The sequence below is a fragment of the Python bivittatus genome, unplaced genomic scaffold (assembly GCF_059951505.1).
Source record: "Python bivittatus isolate LINGU-HERP-01145 unplaced genomic scaffold, Pbiv_v1 ctg000840_np1212, whole genome shotgun sequence".
Lineage (NCBI taxonomy): Eukaryota > Metazoa > Chordata > Lepidosauria > Squamata > Pythonidae > Python > Python bivittatus.
The window spans coordinates 44,464,722-44,485,183 of NW_028277113.1; the positions used below are offsets into that span (position 1 = coordinate 44,464,722).

Sequence of the window (20,462 nt, forward strand, 5' to 3'; positions counted from 1 at the left end):
CTTAATAAGCAAAGTGAAGAAAACAATTAAAATTGTCAAGTTGGATCAGATAAAAGTTCCAATTCATGCAGATTGTATTCACACATTTTGCTAACCTCTAGTTGGCTCAATAAGCTACACCTGTTGGGGATCAAACACTGTATTAAGCTACAAAGAAGAACTTACAAACCAGAGTTAGATTCACACAAGACGTAATGATGTAAACAAACCATATTATGGCTTTGAGAGCAGTGTCCTTGAGATGCTTCCAAGCAGTGCATAACTGAGAGCTATTCTCTTAATATCCTGTCTCTGAAAATATACATACACAAATTAATTATCATGGTTAATAAGTAATTATAGCCCCAAATGATAGGGCAGTAAGGCAGCTAGCAGTTGCTGCTGCTGCTGCACAGTAAGCAGGAAAAAAAAGTTTCTGGCAGATGCGCAGTAAAGAAAAAACACCAGCTTTAGGTACCAGTATACAAGAAAAGTATGTGGATGTAGCTTGTATTTTTAGCTTAGGTAACAAGTGCATAGTAGGGCAGTGTGCAGAAGAATTAACAATGCACATGAGCAAGGATCAGGGAGTAAATGTAAGGCAACTGAAAGTGATAAGGATGGCACGTGCAAGTATCTCTTTAGTATCCGTACAAAGCATAGGTATAGAGTAGAGGGCACACAAGCGTACCGGTGGACTGAGAATTCCACACTCTGCGTATCTTATCGCTTTGTGGCTGAAGGATTACAAATTAAGACTTTGTTTTTCACTTGTTGCAAGAAGTGAAAAACAGTGTATAAAAATCTTGACTTGAGAGCTTTTGTGCCTGCTCTGGAAATTATTCCCAGGCACCCTACTCTGCACAGAATACTTTATTATCTCCACCCTGGTGTGTTTATTGGGCAAAATTGCATGCCAGGCTAGAACCCCCCAGAGTTCCTGGAACAACAGAAATACTACAAAGCTCTCTAACCCATGTTAACCACCACCAATCATGGCCTTTCATAGCAATGTCTGGTTTGTTTGTTTTTGTCCTGAAATGATGACCATACAACCTCATCTGCAAAATTTAATACCATCAAATAAGATCGGCAAGAGGTCCATTAACACAAGTTGTCTTGATTCATTCTCAGACTGAATACTGTACTTTTTTGCTCCCTATATTACAGAATCCTAACTGCATTTGTCTTCCTTGTAAGACAAATTTCAGTTTTTTCCCATTTAAGAGATAACTGGCAAGAAGAGGCAAGAGTACATAAAGAACAAAACAGCCTCTCCAGACTTGGTTGACCAACTCCCATGTTCCCCTGCCAGCACCGCTGATTAAGGAAGCATACAGTCAGGTGTGTACAAAATAAGCACAGACACATTGTAACCAAGGTGCATTTATGACTTAATTACAAACATGGTTCAGTTTCCTTCACACTATTTGAAAACAGAAACAAACCCATGACGAGACACTGATAGGCCAGGACGTAGTTTAGAGCATACGGTAGTATGTTCACAGCTGAACCGAGATGTACTTTTAGGCTCACTGAAATACCTGCGGCTGTGAGTTCTTGTACTTTTTCTCTGAGAATGAGCCTCACTGACCTCAACAGAACTTTCCCCTCCGGATATGTCCGGACTCTCCAATTCCTGTCTTACGTAGTCTTGCACACATTGGCTGGGAATTCTAGGAACTGTAGTCCGAACGCGTCGAGAGGAACCCACTTTGCGGCGGATTCAGGAGGAAAAGCTGAAGAAAAGCAGCGAGGAAAGCCGAAGTGCAATCCACATGGGTTTGACTCACTATGAGCTCACCTGCAGTTCCTGCACAATCCGCCCCTCTCCTACGGAGCGAGGAAGGTCCTTCTGTCCATTGGCGTTACCTGAGCACAAAAGTCGATCCTCTCTCCCGCAGCCCCCTCCCCCCGCAGCCGGTGGCTTGCGTCCATTTGCGAGGACAGTCTTCGGCTGCCTCTAGAGAGAACTTTCTTGCAAGGTCGGTCCCGCCCTTTTTGGAAAATGCCCACATTTTCTTTACTTCTCTTTTTACCCACAGCAGCCCCCACGCCTCCCGCGCGCCCTTTCCAGAAGAACTATGCAAATTGCCCACGACCAGGAAGTAAAGCCGTAACGTCGGAGCGCCCAGTAGCCTCTGCAAGGCGCCCGAGGTTCCTCTCTGCAGCGGAGCAGGACTGGCTGAGGCGAGAATGAGCCTCGCCGGTTCTTCTTGGTTAGGTTTTCACTTCCCCTGTTTTTAAGTTCCGAAAACCGGGCGACTTCATTTTCAGAGAGGCTCCTGCTGGGCTGTGGGCTCGCTCTCCTTCTCTCCAGCCTCTGGGCTGAACAAACAGTGGACTTAATTGGTGAAGTCCAACTCTCCACGCTCAGGAAAGTAAGTCGCTCTTCTTTTCGGACAACTCTAAGGGGCTTTTGGCGGCCACTTTCTCCGTTTTGAGTCCTGTCCTGGGAATAGCTTGGCTTTGCTGGAGTCTGCGGGACTTTCTTTGATCCGACCACGACCGGTTCGACTTGGAGCTGCTTGGGTTAGTTGGCTGTTGCTTTGTTCGGTGGCAAATTCTCTGCTCTGGGGAGAGCTAAATCTTAGCAGCATGTTGCTTCTAATTTCCTTCTCCTGACGGATGTGAGGCGCTTGGGGTAGTTAAAAGGGAGCTTTTGACCTCCGATGTTGACAATCGAAGGGGTACTTGGCCATTGGTTTTCAACAATTATATTGTGAATTCAGGCAGTGCTTCAGTCTCGGTATTGTATACTCGTGCATGCATCATCTCTCCATCTTTTCCTTTTATTCAAGAATCTTTGTCCGTATTTTTACTAGATAGTGAAGACTCTTGAAATTTATCCCAAATTAGGCAGAGGAACTGGCCTACAGTTATTTTATTGACATAATATAATAGTATTTATATATTGTGAAATTAGGTATAGTGGGTTACAGTGGGGAGATCAGTCTTTCTCAAGCCAATTTTCTCCAGAATATTAGGTAGTAGTTGGGATAGAGCATTGTATTAACACTGACTGAACCTCAGACCAGCCACGATAACGATAACGTATGGTTCAGTGCAGCCTGTAAACCTAACATATTGGGTTAATTCAGAAAACCAGGGACAAGCATGTCATGTGAGCACAGATTCAGTTTGTAAGTCTTCCTTAACTAAATTTGTATCTTTATAACAAAGATATAATAAATTTATATCCAGAAGGTTCAAGACCAGATGCCTAGTTTGCTGTTCTCCAATTTGATCATTGCAAAAATCCCACAAGACTCATAGGGAGGAGGTGACTGGGTCATAAGTCTCTGAACTGTGCTTCAGGGCAAAATGAGGATTTGAATCTGGGTCCAGCAGTCTACACATTATTTTATACAATATTATTCCTTAAGGAGACTTTGGATCCACTCTCATAAGGACTTTGCATGGATAAGATAAACAACTTGTTACAGTAATTGCCTATAGAACTGAATAATAAAAATATTAGCAAAGAGTTATAGATATATTAAGAAACATTGACTTTTTTTTTATCAAGCCGTGAAACCATTTACAAAATAGTGCCATTTCCTGCTTTGTTAATTACATTATTTAATGCTCTGCAATTTGAACTTTATACTAAACACTTTTCTTTAAAAAAGAGGAAGTGTGATACTAAATGGGCAGTTTGTACAGCTGACCCTTAGAGGAAGTTTTATCTGTACACCAGCTATGTTACAGTTGCATTAGCTGAAAGGAAGTTAGTGTTGTTATTACAATGGCTCCTCTCTCTTATCAGTTTATGGGGAAGCAAATTTATACAGTTCAGTTGATTCATTTTTAGGGGCATTCTCCCTCTTGTTTGGAATGTTTTGCAGGTGTCACTCATATTTTCATTCTTATGAAGAGAAGGCTGTTTTATGACATGGACATTTCCTTATTTTTAACAATATAAATCATACCAGATATAGATACTGTTATCTATTTTCCTCCAGATCAACCAGATAATACATGTGAACACTCAGCTTTTGACAGTAACTTTTATTACTGTCTCTTATGCAGTTCAATAATAATAGAACTGCTCTTAGATGTTACTAATATTTTAACTAAATCATTACTACAAGATGATGATTTTATGTTCCTTTTTGTTATTAACATTACTAATTAATTATAGTAAATTTTTAAAAAATCTAGGAGAGTATTTGAAGTTAACTGTCTTTAAGGCCACAATCCTATCCTTATTTACCTATTAGGAAGTTCTGGATAATTAAAGATTTACTAGGAAGACAGTCTTAATCTTGGCGGGTGGGGTATAAATCTTAACAGTATAGTTCTGTTTTGTTCCTCATTGATTTTCTCTCATTTCACAATCCTGATCTTGCTATCTGAGAAGTAATTGTCTTACTGTTTAACATTCTCATCCATTGTTTTTGTAGTTTTTTGAGTAAAGCAAAGTTAATGATTACTCAAAATGGAATGTTAAAATAAATTACTGTATAGTATAATGCTGGATAAATAAACTTTTAATTGATGTTATTCTTAAATGGATTTTCCTTGTAACTTGAACACAGGGAAAAATTACTTCCTGTCTTTTAAATCATTAAATGAAAACCAGTCAAATTTGGAATAGGGTTCTTGTGGGCATGTGTTTGAAACTTATGATGCCTCCTCAATGAACAAAGGCAGTAAAGTGTTTATTTTGTGTAGTTACAATACACTTGTATTCTTTAGAAGGGAGACAGTAGTAGTCTTTAGGACAAATAGTGTTTGATCACAAATCATTTAATCAATCATGATTCCAGACCACTCTCTGACTGTTAGTTTACTCCTTAGATAAGTCAGTGAACTACTATTGCAATTTCAAAAGTCACATTAATAAGTATAAGTTTATACAGAATGCAGTAAAATGTCTTCCAGTTTTAAGAAGAAATTAGAAAAGATACATGGTAAAACGGCAATTTGGAGTATCTTTGCACATGTGTATACAGGTGCACATGAACATATAGAGAAGGCAGGATGATAAAATGGAAGCAACTGCATCTTGTTCAGTGGCTGGCATATGTTCCTGCCAAACATTGACTGTAAAATTTCATCCCCACCTTCATCTGATACATGCAGATTTAAGTTTAAAGATGCGTAGATAATTGCTACTGTGTTGATTATTCTGAATGTATGTTGGAATATAGTGTTTTGTTTGTTTTGATAGAGCAATAATTGGAAATGACAATGCTCTTTTTAAAAGTGTCACAGATTTTCTATGTCAAAAAGAGAAAAAAACCACATGATTAACATATGCAGATATGTTCTACCAAGTGGGCATAATAAAACCATAGGAGAATATAAACAGAATTATTTTACTGGGGCACTCTTTGTGAAATAAATAATGGTCATAATTTAACAAACCAGAAATTTCTTCTTCTGTGAGCAAACAGTTAAGATAAGAATATTAAACTATAACTGTAAAATGAGAATGCTTCTTCTGAATTAAATTTTAATTTTAATGTTAAGAGAAGCACAAAAAAACAACAACCGAACAGCATGTAATATAATTAGGAAGTTATATAAGTCATCAATGATTTCTACAGGTGGATATTTTTTTAAAATGAAGAGACATTCTAACATTTGAATCAGAATAATTATTCAGCTATATTCCAATTATATTTTCATTAACTTATTCTAACATTAATATTTTTTCCAAAGTTCCAAGGACTAACAGTTATGAAGCTTCTGTGCAGATGTACATCATAAGCAAGGAGATCTCATTGTAGATGGAAAATGATAATAAGACAAACTTACATTAATTATATTAATGTAGTTTGTCTTATTAGATAGTTAAAGCATATGCACACATGATATGAAAGATCTGAGAATTTCTTAACTTTCAGCAAGATATATTCTATTAAAGAGAAAACCAAGCAGTGTTTGTTATGGAAACATGGATGTTATTTCATCAGTAAAAATGCTCAGGCATCTGTCACTATTCAGTTGTCTGTCACTTGCCAGACCACCTATTATTCATAGTCTGCTTTGGAGAATGCGGTTACATGGTTAATTAATAAATCTATTACATGAAACATCTCCAAGTTTGTAATTCTCCTGACACTGTCAACTTTTTGATAGACATTTTGTGAAAATGCTTATGATGGTCTCTCAAAATTTCAGATGCACCCAAATAACCAAAAAGTTTCAGCTGCTAGAATTTACAGCTAGTCACTTTTTGCTAGCAGCTTTCAAATACATAAAATTGTATGTGTTTCCTGTTAATAGTTTGAAAATGATATGCAATCATTAATTTAAAAATCTGAATGCTTTGAAATAAATGTCATAAATTATGATCTGTTACAAACTATGCCGTTAAAAACTATACCGTCAGGTCCAGCAGGAGGGGCATGTTATGGGTCCCGTCTGCTACAGAGTTTTGTCTGACAGAACCCAGGAGGTGGGCCTTTTCTGCCTTGGCATCCGCCTTCTGGAGCATCACTCCCCCCAAAGTGAGATTAGCCCCGGCCCTATTGGGTTTCTAGAAATCTTTCCAAACCTGTTTTCTTCCAGCAGGATTGGGGATCCCATGGAAATAGGGAGCCCATGAGGTGGTTGTATTATGTGTAGGATGTTGGTCCATTTTTCCACAGTCTTATTTATATGTTGAATTATTTTTAAGGTTATTTTAGATTTGTGTTTAATTGTTTGTTTTATTGTACACCGTCCAGCGTCACATTTTTGAGATGGGCAGCTATGTAAATTTGATAAATAAATAAATGCTTAAGATTTATTAAGATTAAAACTATCAATGAAAAATGGAGTTTTGCCTTAAAAAAAAGAAAGAAAGAAAAGAAATAGGAAAGGTAACTGTTTCAAATAGCTGCCATATTATGGTGTGGATGTTGTGACTGAAAAACAAGCTACCCAATTACTAAAGAAAGTGTGTGTGGATAATATTTTTCATAGTTCCTTTTCTTGAAGTTTCATTATTGCATGTTAACACCAGCAGGAAATCCAGTGTTTCAGATAAATTTATTTTAAGTACTTTGGCATTAAAACATGTAGGCTTGCTAAGTATAGATCTCTTAACTATCGTAAGTACTGACTCTAATTTTTCCTTCTTAAATATATCCATAAGTTGTTTAGATTATTGTTAACGTTTTCTTCTTTGTTCTTTGAGCATGCTATAATATAGTACTGAAAGCCCAAAAGTAGCCTGGATCACAAATATTTGAAGGAACATATTTCCCATATGGATCACTAATACCCTGCGTTAAGATGAAGCGATGAGACCAGTTATAAATTCCACTCACAAAGAAAGTTAGGTTGTCCTCTGGTAGGAATTCCATTTTTTCAGTTGTGGCTCTGTGAAATGTCTTTGAGGAAAACTTTCCAGATCTAATCCCTTGGTCCTTTTAAAAGCACAAGTCTTTACAGGTAGTCCTTGTTTAGTGACCATTCGCAGTTAAGATGGTGATGAAAAAGTAACTTTGCGACCAATCCTTTATGACCTGCACAGGTCTGTAAAGCAAAGTTGCTGAAGTAATATCATAAGACAGGCACGGTTTCACATAGCAACTACTTCGCTTAACAATGGAATTGCTCGTCCCAGTTGTGGTTGCTAAACGAGTACTACCAGTACAGCTGCTGGTATGTACTGCATAAAGTTTTACAGTCTTTTTATATCTGTTTTACTCTTTCCTCTGAATAAACCAGTACTCATTGCAGTTGCTTTGGGAAATGTAAACTTTGAAAGCAACTTGTAAGTAGAGATAACAAATTAAATATTTGTATTAGACATTTAATCTTTCAGTCTTGTCACTCTGCATTCTGACACATTACATCAACAACTTATGTTTTTATATTTGCTTTTTATGTGAAACAGTTATTTTGCAATGGGAGGTATCATTTCATTTGACAGTGTGCTTTGGAAACTTTAAACTCAAACTTAAGGCATGTTTGGATTATAGTGAAATACCAACATATGGTTCTTAGGGTCAGAGGTAAGCATCATTTTCTCCCCATTCCATGAAATGTGAGAGGATGAGCATGCTCCAGGTCCCGTCTACTAAACATCTAGTAGACATCTAGAGGGATCCAGGAACTATACCTTCTCTGTTCCAGCACCTGCCCTTTGGAACACCATACCCCTATAGCTGGGTTTCCCAAACTGTGGGGTATACCTCCCGTGGGGAGGTGCAGGCCGAGTCCAGAGGAGGTGTGAAGATTTTTATGTCTTTATTAAAAAATAAAGTTTCATTGTATTGTTTGCATTGTTCATTTGTGATCATTTTGGTGTTTGGATTTTTAGGGGAAGTGTGTACATTAAGATTACACTAAAGGGAGGTCTGATGGCAAAAAGTTTAGGAACCCCTGCCCTAGAGAAGCACATGTCTTCGACCCTGATAGCATTTTGTAAGTCCTTGAAGAACTCAGCTTGAGGTCTAGAGGTAAAGTGAGCCCATCAGTGTGATTCTGTGTTTTCTTATAGTTGAAGTTGGATTTGCCCTCAAACACCATTATTACTGTTGGTTTTGTTTTCAGTTTGGCTTTTAACCCTAGGCTTGCCACCCACAGTCCCAACTGCAAGGTTGGTTAATATGTAAATAGATAAAATAAATAAGTGATATAGTAAATAATTTTACTGAAGTCCCTTTTAATTGCCTACTTTTTGTACACATAATTTCTAGACTTGTATTCTCAGTAGCATTCAGATTCTCCCCCCTCCCCCCCGAATGAAGCAACTAGCAAATACAGCTAGGCAATAACCAGAAGACAAAATGTCTTTTAGAGTGTATATGAATGTGTATATAGCACATGTTAGGAATACTTTAAATTAAACTCATATTTTCCCAAGATTGTGCATTAGCTGTGAAGGGTAGGTATATAAAGCTAGGAAAAGACGTAGTGGCTTTAAGGTGTTCCCAAAGCTGCTATGTGTATGGACATTTGTGTTCAGAATCCCATTTTGCTCTTTGAATCTGAATCTCAGAACAGCCCTACTATCAAATGCTACTGATGTTTTTCAAAGAATTAACACCGACTGTTATGTTCAAATATAATGGTTATGTAATGGCTAAATATTATGTGTAAATTTATATGTGTGTATTCCTGCAGGCATGGAAGCATTCAGTGAAGTCTAGAGATCTTATACTAAACTGAAAAAAACATAGATTATAGTGTAGACCCTATAATTGATTATGAAAATGGAAATTATTGGCTGGATTCCCATATACATCAGGATTCTCAACCATATACGTCTGATTTGTTAAATAAGCTTTGGAGTTGTGATTCATAGAGTGCATGGGAATCTGCAGGGAGATGGAAAAAAGTGATAAATATGAACCAAAATGTCACAATGCAAACTTTCCACCCTTTAGGTAGCTGTAAGTATGAATCAGTAGAGCTAGGGTTATGATGTCACAAAGCACATTTTGTTGTATTGGCATCATTGTAGTTAGATATGGTATTGTGGGTTTAGATGTTATGTTAAGGCAAAAATAAACATCACCTTATGACTTGGAATATTTCCAGGTGTCCCACATGTATTATCGAAATTTTGCTTTCTGATATAAAACCAATCAAACTTGTATTATAAGTCAATAACTTTGTTGTACCTCTTAAAGTCGCATTATTATGTCCCATCCACCTGGTTAGACAAGGAATGCTGAAATGTTTGCTGTCCAAACCAACTAATCAACAGTGGCCCTTGAGCCTCATCTGCAGATTTTTCCCTCACTGTATTTAAGAACCAATGCATGCTAGAACCTCATTTATAAAAAGAGGAGAAAAGAACTTGCTGACAGTTTGCTTCTCCTTCCCATTTATCTATCTGTGTACTGAAAATACAAAATAGAAATCAAACATTTTGAAAGCTAGTTAAGAGTTCTGAAGAGTGAGGACAAATGTGGTTGGATGACCAGCTGATTGAATGAACTCCTCAGACACAAACCTAATGGAAGGACTGCCTTCTAAGAAGAAAGAAGGGAGATGAAATGTCCATATGTTTCAACAGTGTCAGGAATTGGGCAGAATTCTGAGGAATAACAGGTTTTATTAGTGTGGAAAGACACAGGGAAAACACGCACAGATACTAGACTATGAATCATCAGAATAATCAATGAATTTTAATTAAATAATGAATTCTGACGGTCCAACAAAAGTAGTTGTATGGAAGATCTCTAATATATCTTGTCCTACCTTTTGTGCTATGAGAGCCAGTCTGGTGTAGTGGTTAAGGCATAGGCTAGATACCAGGAGACCATGAGTTCTAGTCCCGACTTAGGCACAAAGCCAGCTGGGTGACTTTGAGCCAGTCACTCTCTCTCAGCCCTAGGAAGAAGCTTATGGTAAGCCACTTCCTAAATCATGCCAAGAAAACTGCAGGGACATGCCCAGGTAGTCACCAGGAGTTGAGACTGATTTAAAGACACCCCACCCCCGCCAATCTTATGTGCTAAATATATTAATAGAGGAAAAAAGTATATACATACAAAATTACTAGTAAAGAATATATCTTCAGAATTAGTAATCTTGATAATAACAAAAGGGATGTGGAAATTATTTTATAAACAGAACTAGAAACTAATTAATTTTATTAGTCAAAAATCTTCCTTGCCCTTTTGAAAAAAAAAAAACACAGTAATTCACATATTAACAATAGCATATATCAGCAAATCATTGTGGCAAAACAAGTATATATTTTTCATTTTGGTGTTATATATCTTTCAGTCTGCCCCCATGCCTAAAAAATTGTTGATATCTTGATAGACTCCCTATACCAAGGATGTAGTCGAGAAGAACATTTGCATCTTTAATAGACAGCAATCAATCCAGAGTCCTTTAACAATCTTGTTGATGTCAATCCAAAATGTGATAATAGGAAAGAAACAAACTGTATGAGCCAATAGTCCAACTCTTGAGTTATGTATCCAACAACAAGGTGGTTTTAACCAACTTTTATTCAACCTTTGCTGAGGTATCCAGTATACATGAAGCTAGGTTTTTTGTTATATTAGTCTACAGGTAGACTTCACTTGATGACTGCCTTGTTTAACTACCGCTCAAAGTTACAATGACACTGAAAAAGTAACTATATGACCAGTCCTCACGTTTACAACCAGCACAGCATCCCTGTGGTCATGTGTTTGTGATTCAGGCACTATGCAACCAGCAGACTGTCACAGTGTTTTGCAGTTACATAATCGCCATTTGCATGCTTCACAGTTGGCTTCCAATAAGCAGAGCCAATGGAGAAGCCAGCAGTAAAATTGCAAGTCGCGGTCACATGATGTCTTGCTTAATGACTCAGGTGATTTGCTTAATGCCCACGGCATAAGTGAGGTTGTAAGTCTGTCACAGTCATGTGATATCTCGCTTAATGACCACATCACTTAGTGATGGAGTTGCGGGTCCCAATTGTGGTTGTTAAGCAAGGACTATCTGTAGTTTTAAGATTATAGGAAACATATTTCACACTATTTGAAGCAACCTTTTGTTGGTTTACCAGATATTTAGCTATGGCTGTGCCAAAAGAAAAAAATCACAACCATTAACAACAATCCAGACAGATTTGGTAGTGGGCTTATATGATACTCTGGCCCAGTGTTTGAAGAAAGAGCCAGATCTTCTGGGCTCTTTTAGAGGAGGATGACTGACTTAGGAATCACAATTCATTCCTCCAGACCTTTAATGACAACAAAATTCATTCAATATGTTATAAATTCATTTAAAAGTATATTTATTATCATAATAAAGGCTCTCAAAATACTAATCAATCTTGGAAATAAGTTTGTTTATTTATTTATCAAATTTAATGTGACTGTGGGCAGCGTACAGTAAAACAATTAAAATAGATCTTAAACATTAAAACAGTTAATAAAATATAATATCATGGGAGAATGCCTCAAAATCTCACATGCAATGCAATCATCTCTTGGGCTCCTCATTTAAAAAATTTATTTTAATCACATTTATCTTACCCCATTATATTCAAAGTAATGGTTAATGATGTTTCTAGCTCTTCTTTCATTTGTATTAAACATGGGAAAAATTCAAATCTACCAGCTGAGAAAGTTTCCTGGATAAGCAAAGATTCAGAACATAACCTAAAACTCAAATCCTTTTATTGCTGTCTTTTATTACTGTGGTCCAGTGACATCAAATTTGATTTATTTCACGTTAGAGTAAATTAGATCTCAAACTCTTACATGAATGAAATTAGGTTAGTCGTAGAGATTTCTGGTCTGTCTATAAAATGTAAGTTAACATCAGTACATACTAAAGTCTTATAACCCCTCCTCATACTGTAATTCCATTAATGTTTTCAAAATGTCTGATTTTGCAGGTAGAAAGGTAGAAAGTCAATTTAAAATGGAAGAGGAAAAGCGGCCATCCTTCCTGTTTGAATTTCAAGATAAACTTAACTAAATCAAAGACACAAAATTCATAATCACCCATGACTTGGGTACTGAATAAATGATACTAATCTAAAATATAAAATCTTAGGGAAATCCAAAATAAGTCAAAGCCCATCTCAAAGCTTCCAAGAAACTGCATCAAAGTTTTTCTTATCATCATAATAGACATCAGTTAAAAATATGATATTGGCAGAAATGAGATGCTCCTGTATAAATACAGCCTGAGCTGCTTACACAATAGTTGAAAGAATGTTCTGAACTCTGTGGACCAAAGCAGCTGCTACAATCTTAGCATCCACATTTATCAAGGAAATAGAACTCATAGTGGAATCCTTGTTAATGAATAACTGTAATGTTTGCCTCATTGGAACTAAAAGGTGGGGATTATTTGAGAAAGCTTCACCATGTACCTCTAGTAAAACAGAAACAAAAAACTCAATAACTTTTTATACCAATCCACAGGAAAATCATCAAGGCCAGGAATCTTCCCTAATTTCACTCATTGAATTGTGACAATTTCTTGAAGTGAATGAGAGGAAGTAATATTAATAACCTGGCCTTCTGATTAATACAATAAACTTACTCTCTGTTAAAAATGCACTTCATCTTCTTTTTTGAAGAATTGGTACTATACAATTAGGCTAATATTACAATAATGTTGTAATTAATAAGTCTAGAATCTATATATACATTATCTTTTGTATCCTGAGTAGATTGAACAGTATTACTTGCTTAATTAATTTAAGGTATTCTTTTTCACAATGTCATTGCCATTGTGATATAATAAAAAAATGTTTTTGAAGTACTTTATAAAACTTGTTAAATTCAAATTCAGCTGAGACCAAAATTCTATGTTGATCAGGAGATGGAGGTAGTGTGTAAAGAGACTATTATTTAATTCTCCTCTAGAGCTTTAACGTTAGTTGACTGTAGCTTCTTTGTATGTTTTATGAAGGAAAGTAAACATTATACACAAAATTATGATTCATCCACAGATAAAGGCTTTACCAATATTCTATATCCAAGAAATAATCAAGTCATCTTAATTAAAAAAAAAAAAAGCCCTGCTCTTCCTTCTGCTTAATAAAATATTTATCATTTCAGAAATGATATGTTAAAGGACAAGTTAAAGAGTATATGTAAACAAAGCAACAAACTTTACAGAAACATCTGTGATAGAATCTGAAAGCATCTCTATCACATATTAAAGATGCGCTGTCAGGAAATTATCTAGTCAAAAATGTTTCCTGTGTGCTGGATACATGATAATCCTGTTGGAGAGAATTAACAGCAAACCAAATAGCCATTAAATTAAATGTAGACATATACTCTTGCAGGGTGGTTTAATGATTAAGGTGCTAGCAGGGAGATCCAACTAACTAATTTTAGTTTTTCTTTTCTCACAGCAGCCAGCTGGGTGATCCTGGGCCAGTCACTTCCTTTCAGCCCTAATCAGCATCACACTCGGCAACAAACTGTCTGATAAACAAAACTCACACCATACACTGAAAGCTTCAGGGTAAGAATTAGGCAAGCACAGTGCACAAAGAAGTGGAGCCTGCAACTGTATATATGTGCTGTGATCTAACAAAGGATCCAAAGTTTGATTCAAACAACCTCCAACCCTTGTATGGCCATTAACGTAATATATGAGAGACAGCTTGGTGCAGTGGTTAAGGCACCAGGCTAGAAACTGGGAAACTCTGGACTCTAGTCCTGCCTTAGGCATGAAGCCACCTGGGTGACTTTGGACTGGTCATTCTTTCTTAGTCATAGGAAGAAGGCAATGGCAAACCACTTCCAAAAATGTTGCTAATAAAACTTGTCCAGATGGTCCCCAGGAGTCAAGACTAACTCAAAGGCGACAAACATACAAACAAACAAACCTTAGTATATGGGAGTGGAAAATAAATATATATTTGTTCTGAAGAATATTTGGTTGAACCATACAAATTCAGGAGAGCTGTACACAGATCTCACAATACAACCTTCTTTGTCCAATATTTCTTCTTGACAGCTTAGAAAACCTATTAAATAAAATGTCAGCACCTCTCTCATGATGAAGTTATTGCATGCATAAATCTCCTTTGCCCAAGTTTTCTGTAACAGCTTCTTGACTTTAGGAACTATGTTAGTCTGTTTTGAAAAAGGAAGCAATTTCAGTTCCTATCTTTGTATACTTAGCTAACACTTGTCTGCATTTAACTGGAAACCCAGCCTTTTAAAATGTCATGTTACAAAAATGATTTCAATTACAAATTATTAAAATTAAAACAACAACCAAGAAAAAGGCATATATCACAGCCATCCATACTATATCTGAACCGTATCAAAGACCAAGCTACCCTCCCCCAAATAATAATAGAGTGATTAAAGTAAAAAAACAAACAAAACTATAAAACCCGATTGGTGAGTCATGCCACATATTCCACTTGCCCTATACACAAATTAATAATGATCAACTGATTACTAATGATATATGAATCAGTAGGGAGGGAAAGGAAGAAAGATTAATAAAGGGATTAATATTTAACAAAGCTGATTTAGAGAAGAAAAAACAAGGAAAGAGACAGATAAGAGGAAGTGAATAATGAATAATGAAGAGAAACAGCATAGCTATGGAAGAAAAAGATCTTCATAATCTTTTCCTATATCTCTTATTATGCAGCAATAACAAGCAAATGAATATTACAGTGTACAGTAATGTAGTTTTAACAGTTTGTATTCAAGTAAGCATAACAGCAAACCAAGGAAAAAATCTTCCTCTTTTAACAGAAGTTTAAAGAAATATTTTTTTCTATTTCCATATGATTATGAAATGATTTCTGAGTACCATTTGATAACTTCAAACAAAAGTAGCCAGAATTCTATGAAATATTTGAGGTGAAGCCTTTAAGTTTTAGGAATAGTAAATGGAGGAAGGCCTTGTAGTTCCTTTTCTGTATTCAGAAGTTAATGTGGCCAATATTTGCATATAGCAAGAGGGTCATGGCTTACTAATAATCTCATAGAGTTCAGAATCTGCATGAAGTCTGGCATTTCCATATAGAACCGAGAGAAATAATTTATGGCATCAGCCATAAAGAGATGAGCCATTCCTATTATATAATATCATTCTATTACTAAGAAGGTTTATTGTTTCATTTTTATATCTCACTTAATTCTTCCACAATGGCTCTCCAGAATTTCAGAGGAGGAAGTATCTCTCCCAGTTCAGTCTGGAAATACCAGACTGCATGCGGATCCTGAACTCCATGAGATTATTTTAAAATGTCAGAGAAACCAAATAAGGATGCCTCGACCAATTTTCATCACAAATGGCCCTGACAATTCCTGAAATGTCAGTTGTTGGTACTGGGCTTAGTGTCCTGCCAAAGTTTTATAGGAGGAAGCTACCTTAGGAAATAAATCTGGGTGGTATCTTCCACCATTTTGTTTATCCCCAGATGCTTGGCTTGCATGGCAACATAAATATGTGGCAAAAATGTTTCAAAATTATAGCAACCATTATAAAATAACCTTCCACCAGTTGGAATCTGTTTATGTCCCACTGTTTAACCTATCCACAGTACTGTTACACTAAGATGAAATAAATTATATCTGGATAGTTATTTAATAACTTCATAAATTGTTCTTTATGTCTAGAGTGGTGTTCAGTATTTTGCTGGATGTATTGTTAACACAGTATCACTTTAGGGTTTTCATTTTCTTCACCTGTTTATATACTGAGTAGTTTCTTTTACAGCTCAAACCACACATTCTGTATCCATTCAGTTCTTTTGTTCAGGAGATATTCTATTAGCTATTCCTCTCCCCTAAGTTTGAGTGATAATGCTACCAAGCAACAACATCTCCCCTACCCCTCACAGACAAAAACACTCTTGCACAGTGATGGGTTTCCAGGCATGACTCAGAACCTTGTGACTGGTGAAGTTGCTGCTTATATTATATAGGAGGAGCATTTCCTCTTTAAAAGCAAGTTTGCTTTACTTCTTGGGGCATCACCACAGAGAAGGTAGTTATTGCTTAATGCTGAGAGTAAAAAGGGGCTAGCAACTAGCACTGAGTGCCTTGCCTCGTCTAGTGAATATCCAATATTACTTTAATATCAGCTTATTGAGGAGAAAATAAGTTAATTCACTGTTTTTCTTACAGTTCTGTATCTGTGTCTCATTTATTTAGAAATAAGAAAAGTAATAATTACAACTGTGGACGTTTTAAGTTATATATGCTGCTCTTATTTTAAAAACTGCTGGGAGTACTTGATTACAGTTGTCTGAAAATTTAATAAATAAATACATTAATTTTTATCTTTTGGATTTTACTGTAGCCAGAATTATGTCTGCAGTCCACTAATACTGATTTTCTTTTGATTTAAGGCAACGTTTTTAAGGAGAATAGATGGTGACGTAGAAAGTCATCTGCATTAAATAAAAGATAGATTGACTTCCATCTTCAGTTTTTGTAGCCGCTGCAGACATAATTCTGGCTACAGTAAACATCTGGAAGGGGGCAATGTTGATTAGGACTTCTGAGCAGAACCTCTGTACACCGCTCAAGTGTATCTCTACTAAATCAGGGGTTTTAAATTCCCAGCCAGCAGGCCACATCTGGCCTCCAATTATTTTGTGTGGCTGTGCTTCACACAGCAGAAGAACAACAGTTGGAAGTGGAGCAGCGGTTGTGGATTTCTGCCAGGCTCCATGGATCTTCCCTAGGACTATGGAGAAAACCCAGCTCCATGCTGGATGGGACAGACTGAGCAGCAGCCCCCACTGGGATGCCCTCACAGCTGAGGTTGGGGCTGTCCGCTTGCCCCTAATAGCTAAGAGCGACAGTAGTGTTGGGGATAGGAGGAGGGAGCATTTCCACTGTTCTGCCACCCTTGACTTTTATATTAATTCCTGGCAGCTTTCTTCTGTGTGCCCCCTGCAGACAGCAGAAGATTGCAGGACAGTGAAGTCAGGGTCACTCAGGCCCTCCTTGTCCTCATGTAGCCTCCAAGGTATGAGAGAATGCCTGCCTCAGAAATGGAGAGGAGAGGCAGGAAACAGCAGCAGCAGCAGAGGTGGCATCTCTCAGCAAACTCAGTGAACTTGATCAAGAGAGGAGCATGCCTTCTCATGTGAAGGTGTGGGATACCATCCCTGCGCTTCCTGGGGTAGCCTCTGCCAGCTACACTTGCTCCTCTGGGGCTGAGATGAGCACAGAGCTCTCCATCCAGGGCTCTTGTTTGCCTGTTCCCCAGGAGCTACATCTGAATGGCCTATCCCACTCCTGGCATTGTCCTCCTCACCCCTCACCCATCCTCACCCCCCCCCCCACATATACACAGCCGAAAGGACTGGTACTAATTTCTAAAGTCTTACATTTGATTTGAAAGCCCAGGCCTCTATGCTATTCCACGAATTATAATCAGAAAGCCCAAATGGCAATTACCTTTTCCTTATGTAATAGCGTGTATTTTTAAATCAGTTTTTAGTCTGCTTTCCTTTATAAGTAAACTGAATTAAATTTGCAGGAGTTGCAGCCTCTTACTAGAGAGTGACATGTGCCAAACAGAAGACAAAACGTTATTTTTTGGTTTAAAGAGAATTGCCAAATAACTTTCTTAATTTTGGGTAGAACTGGACACAATTTTCAAACATAGTTGCTTTTACTGAGGGGATGTATCCTGTCAAGTTTCCAGTGTGATTATGGTGTATGTTGTTATTCTATAACAACCAAAGCAAATAATGGTATACTGGTTAGTGAAAAATGCTGCCAGATAAGTAGCCAAAGTGAAATGGTGAAAACAGACTCTGTTTTGCCAGGTTTTTTCAATAAGTGTATGTTTAATGCTAATCTTCATTTTTGATTCTTTAGAGCAGTGTTTCTCAACCTTGGCAACTCAACAATCCCCAGAATTCTGGAAATTGAAGTCCACACATCTTAAAATTGCCAAGATTGAGAAACACTGCATTAGAGACTTTTGAATCAGCATATTCTAGTAGTCGTCGCACTAATAAACTAGTGCTCACACAATCGTCATGACAATTTGAGACTCCTCTCAAGGAGGAGAAGGAAAAAGTACTAAGATACTAAGAAAAAGTTTCAAGTTATATAGCCTATAGAAATCTATTTCCTTCTGGCAGGGTTCACATGTGTTGAGGCACAATGAGATTTGTTTAATTTCAGTTAGCACAATCAACAAACCTATACAACTGTGGCTTATACAAATAATTTCCTACTGTAATATGAATCTAGTGTGAATTCAAAACCATTGATCCACCAGGTTTAGTATTTTCTGCTTTGATTAGCAGCAGCTCTTCCTTTATTTTTATTTAGACTCTTTTAAATAGTGATGTCAAGAATAGAACCTAAAATTTCTACATACGGTGTATATGCTTTAGCATTAATTTATAACAACATTTCTTTCCAATTGTTTCATGCTCTTTAACAAGATCTCATTGTTTCTTTCCTCTTGTCTGAGATTTATTGCAGAATGCTGGCTTTATATGCAGTGTAACAGAAGTTATGTTTCCCATAACAATGAGGTAGCTTTAGAGAGATGTTGCCATAAGAGAGTAAAAGTATGTGCAGACCTTTAATTGGCTGAGCATATGCCACAGGAGAACATTAATCAAAGAAAGAAGAAGTAGGTAACACTCCCCACAGGCATATCTGGTTTCATCCCAAAAGACACATGTCCCTCCAATGGAGTTGCTCTGTGGTCACTTCATACTTCTCCAGTGTGCAGAGAAACTCCATGGACTGTCTTATACTGCAGTATAAATACTTAAACTTTGTATTCAAACATAGTTGATATTTATTATAAATGTAATGGGATATGTTTAGACAAAGAATTATTCCTATTTAATGTACTAAAAACTAGCACTTATGATAGCCTTATTACTTCTAAGACCAGAGATAGATTGGAAGTTATCTATTTTTCGTATCTTTTTTTTTTTTTTTACTTTACCTCACTTTTTCCTTTCCTTTATATTTTGTATTTCAAATTTTCTTTTTCATTTCTAACTTTTAAAAATGTATCTTTAAAATCTTAATAAAATATTACAACATAGTTGATATTTAAATAAAGGTGAAGTAAAGTTGGTCTGTCTTGTCAGATAAGATGAGGTTAGGCTAGCTGATGCTATTCCTGCCTTTTCATCTGTCTGCTGCCCTCATCTACAGACATCACAATGAAGCCTGTCTTTTGGATAAGAAGAAGAATGCGTGGGAAGACTATGCAATACACTTCTGGGATGCCCTTTTGTTTTTTCTGAACATATTTCTTTTTTTGTTGTTGTTGCTGACTTAATTCCGGTATCAGAACTAGGAATAGAGATGTGCACAGAATAACAGACTGCCAGGAAATAATTAACTGGCAGATCTGTGAATATTGTTGGTAGATCTGTGTCCTACGTAACAACTGTAGCATGCGTTTCTTACCCAACAGCATGCTACCTCCTTTTCTCTCTTCCTGTTGCTTTCCCCACAGTTTCTTCATCTGTGTCCTTTGCTGTATTAGCAGTTTCCAGTCTTTGGCAAGTTTTACTTCCCTCCTTAAGGAATGCAAGCTCTCCTTAAGAAGACAGTCAAAACTTCTAAACCTTGGAGGGCTACAATAAGTAGTTCACAGAGGTATTACTGTAGTAGGAAAAGTGGGAGAGAGTCAGTAAGATAATTGGTGGTAGTAGAGAAAGGAGAAAGTCTCCAGAAAGGAGACTAACTGAATAAACAAAGATGATTTGAACTGCACAAGGAAGGATTTGATTACAGTAAGATCAATCTGATAACCTGGAACTGTATATAAGGGAGCCAAACCAAAGAATATTTGGAAAAACCTAGAAGTATGTAACTTTAATCTTAATTACATTTTCTTGATAAAACCTGCTTTTGAAGCACCGTTGTAGAAATGCTGAGCTAGAGCCATTCTTCAACCCTCATATACAGTAATCAAGTTTAATTCAAATACAGGATTTTTGGCTACTGAGCGAAGGCAATATTGGAATATACTGCACACTTAATTGTAGAAATATGCTTAGCTCTTGAAGAGATTATGATATTATCTTTCCTTATTCAGGAAGTCCCTTTTGAGACTTTAAGATAGACTTTGCATCTAATGGC

General features: G+C 36.7%; 1 protein-coding gene across 5 annotated transcripts in view; it reads left to right on the forward strand.

Moving 5' to 3' along the window:
* The first annotated feature begins 2,037 nt into the window (after window positions 1-2,037).
* The window catches only part of LYN (LYN proto-oncogene, Src family tyrosine kinase), a 46,739-nt gene continuing 28,314 nt past the window's right edge, over window positions 2,038-20,462 (forward strand). For 2 of the 5 annotated variants that reach the window (XM_088130566.1, XM_088130569.1), the window contains exon 1: window positions 2,039-2,360. The gene's annotated coding sequence lies outside the window, so the exon portion shown is untranslated. The other 3 variants (XM_088130568.1, XM_088130570.1, XM_088130567.1) reach the window with 2 other exon arrangements.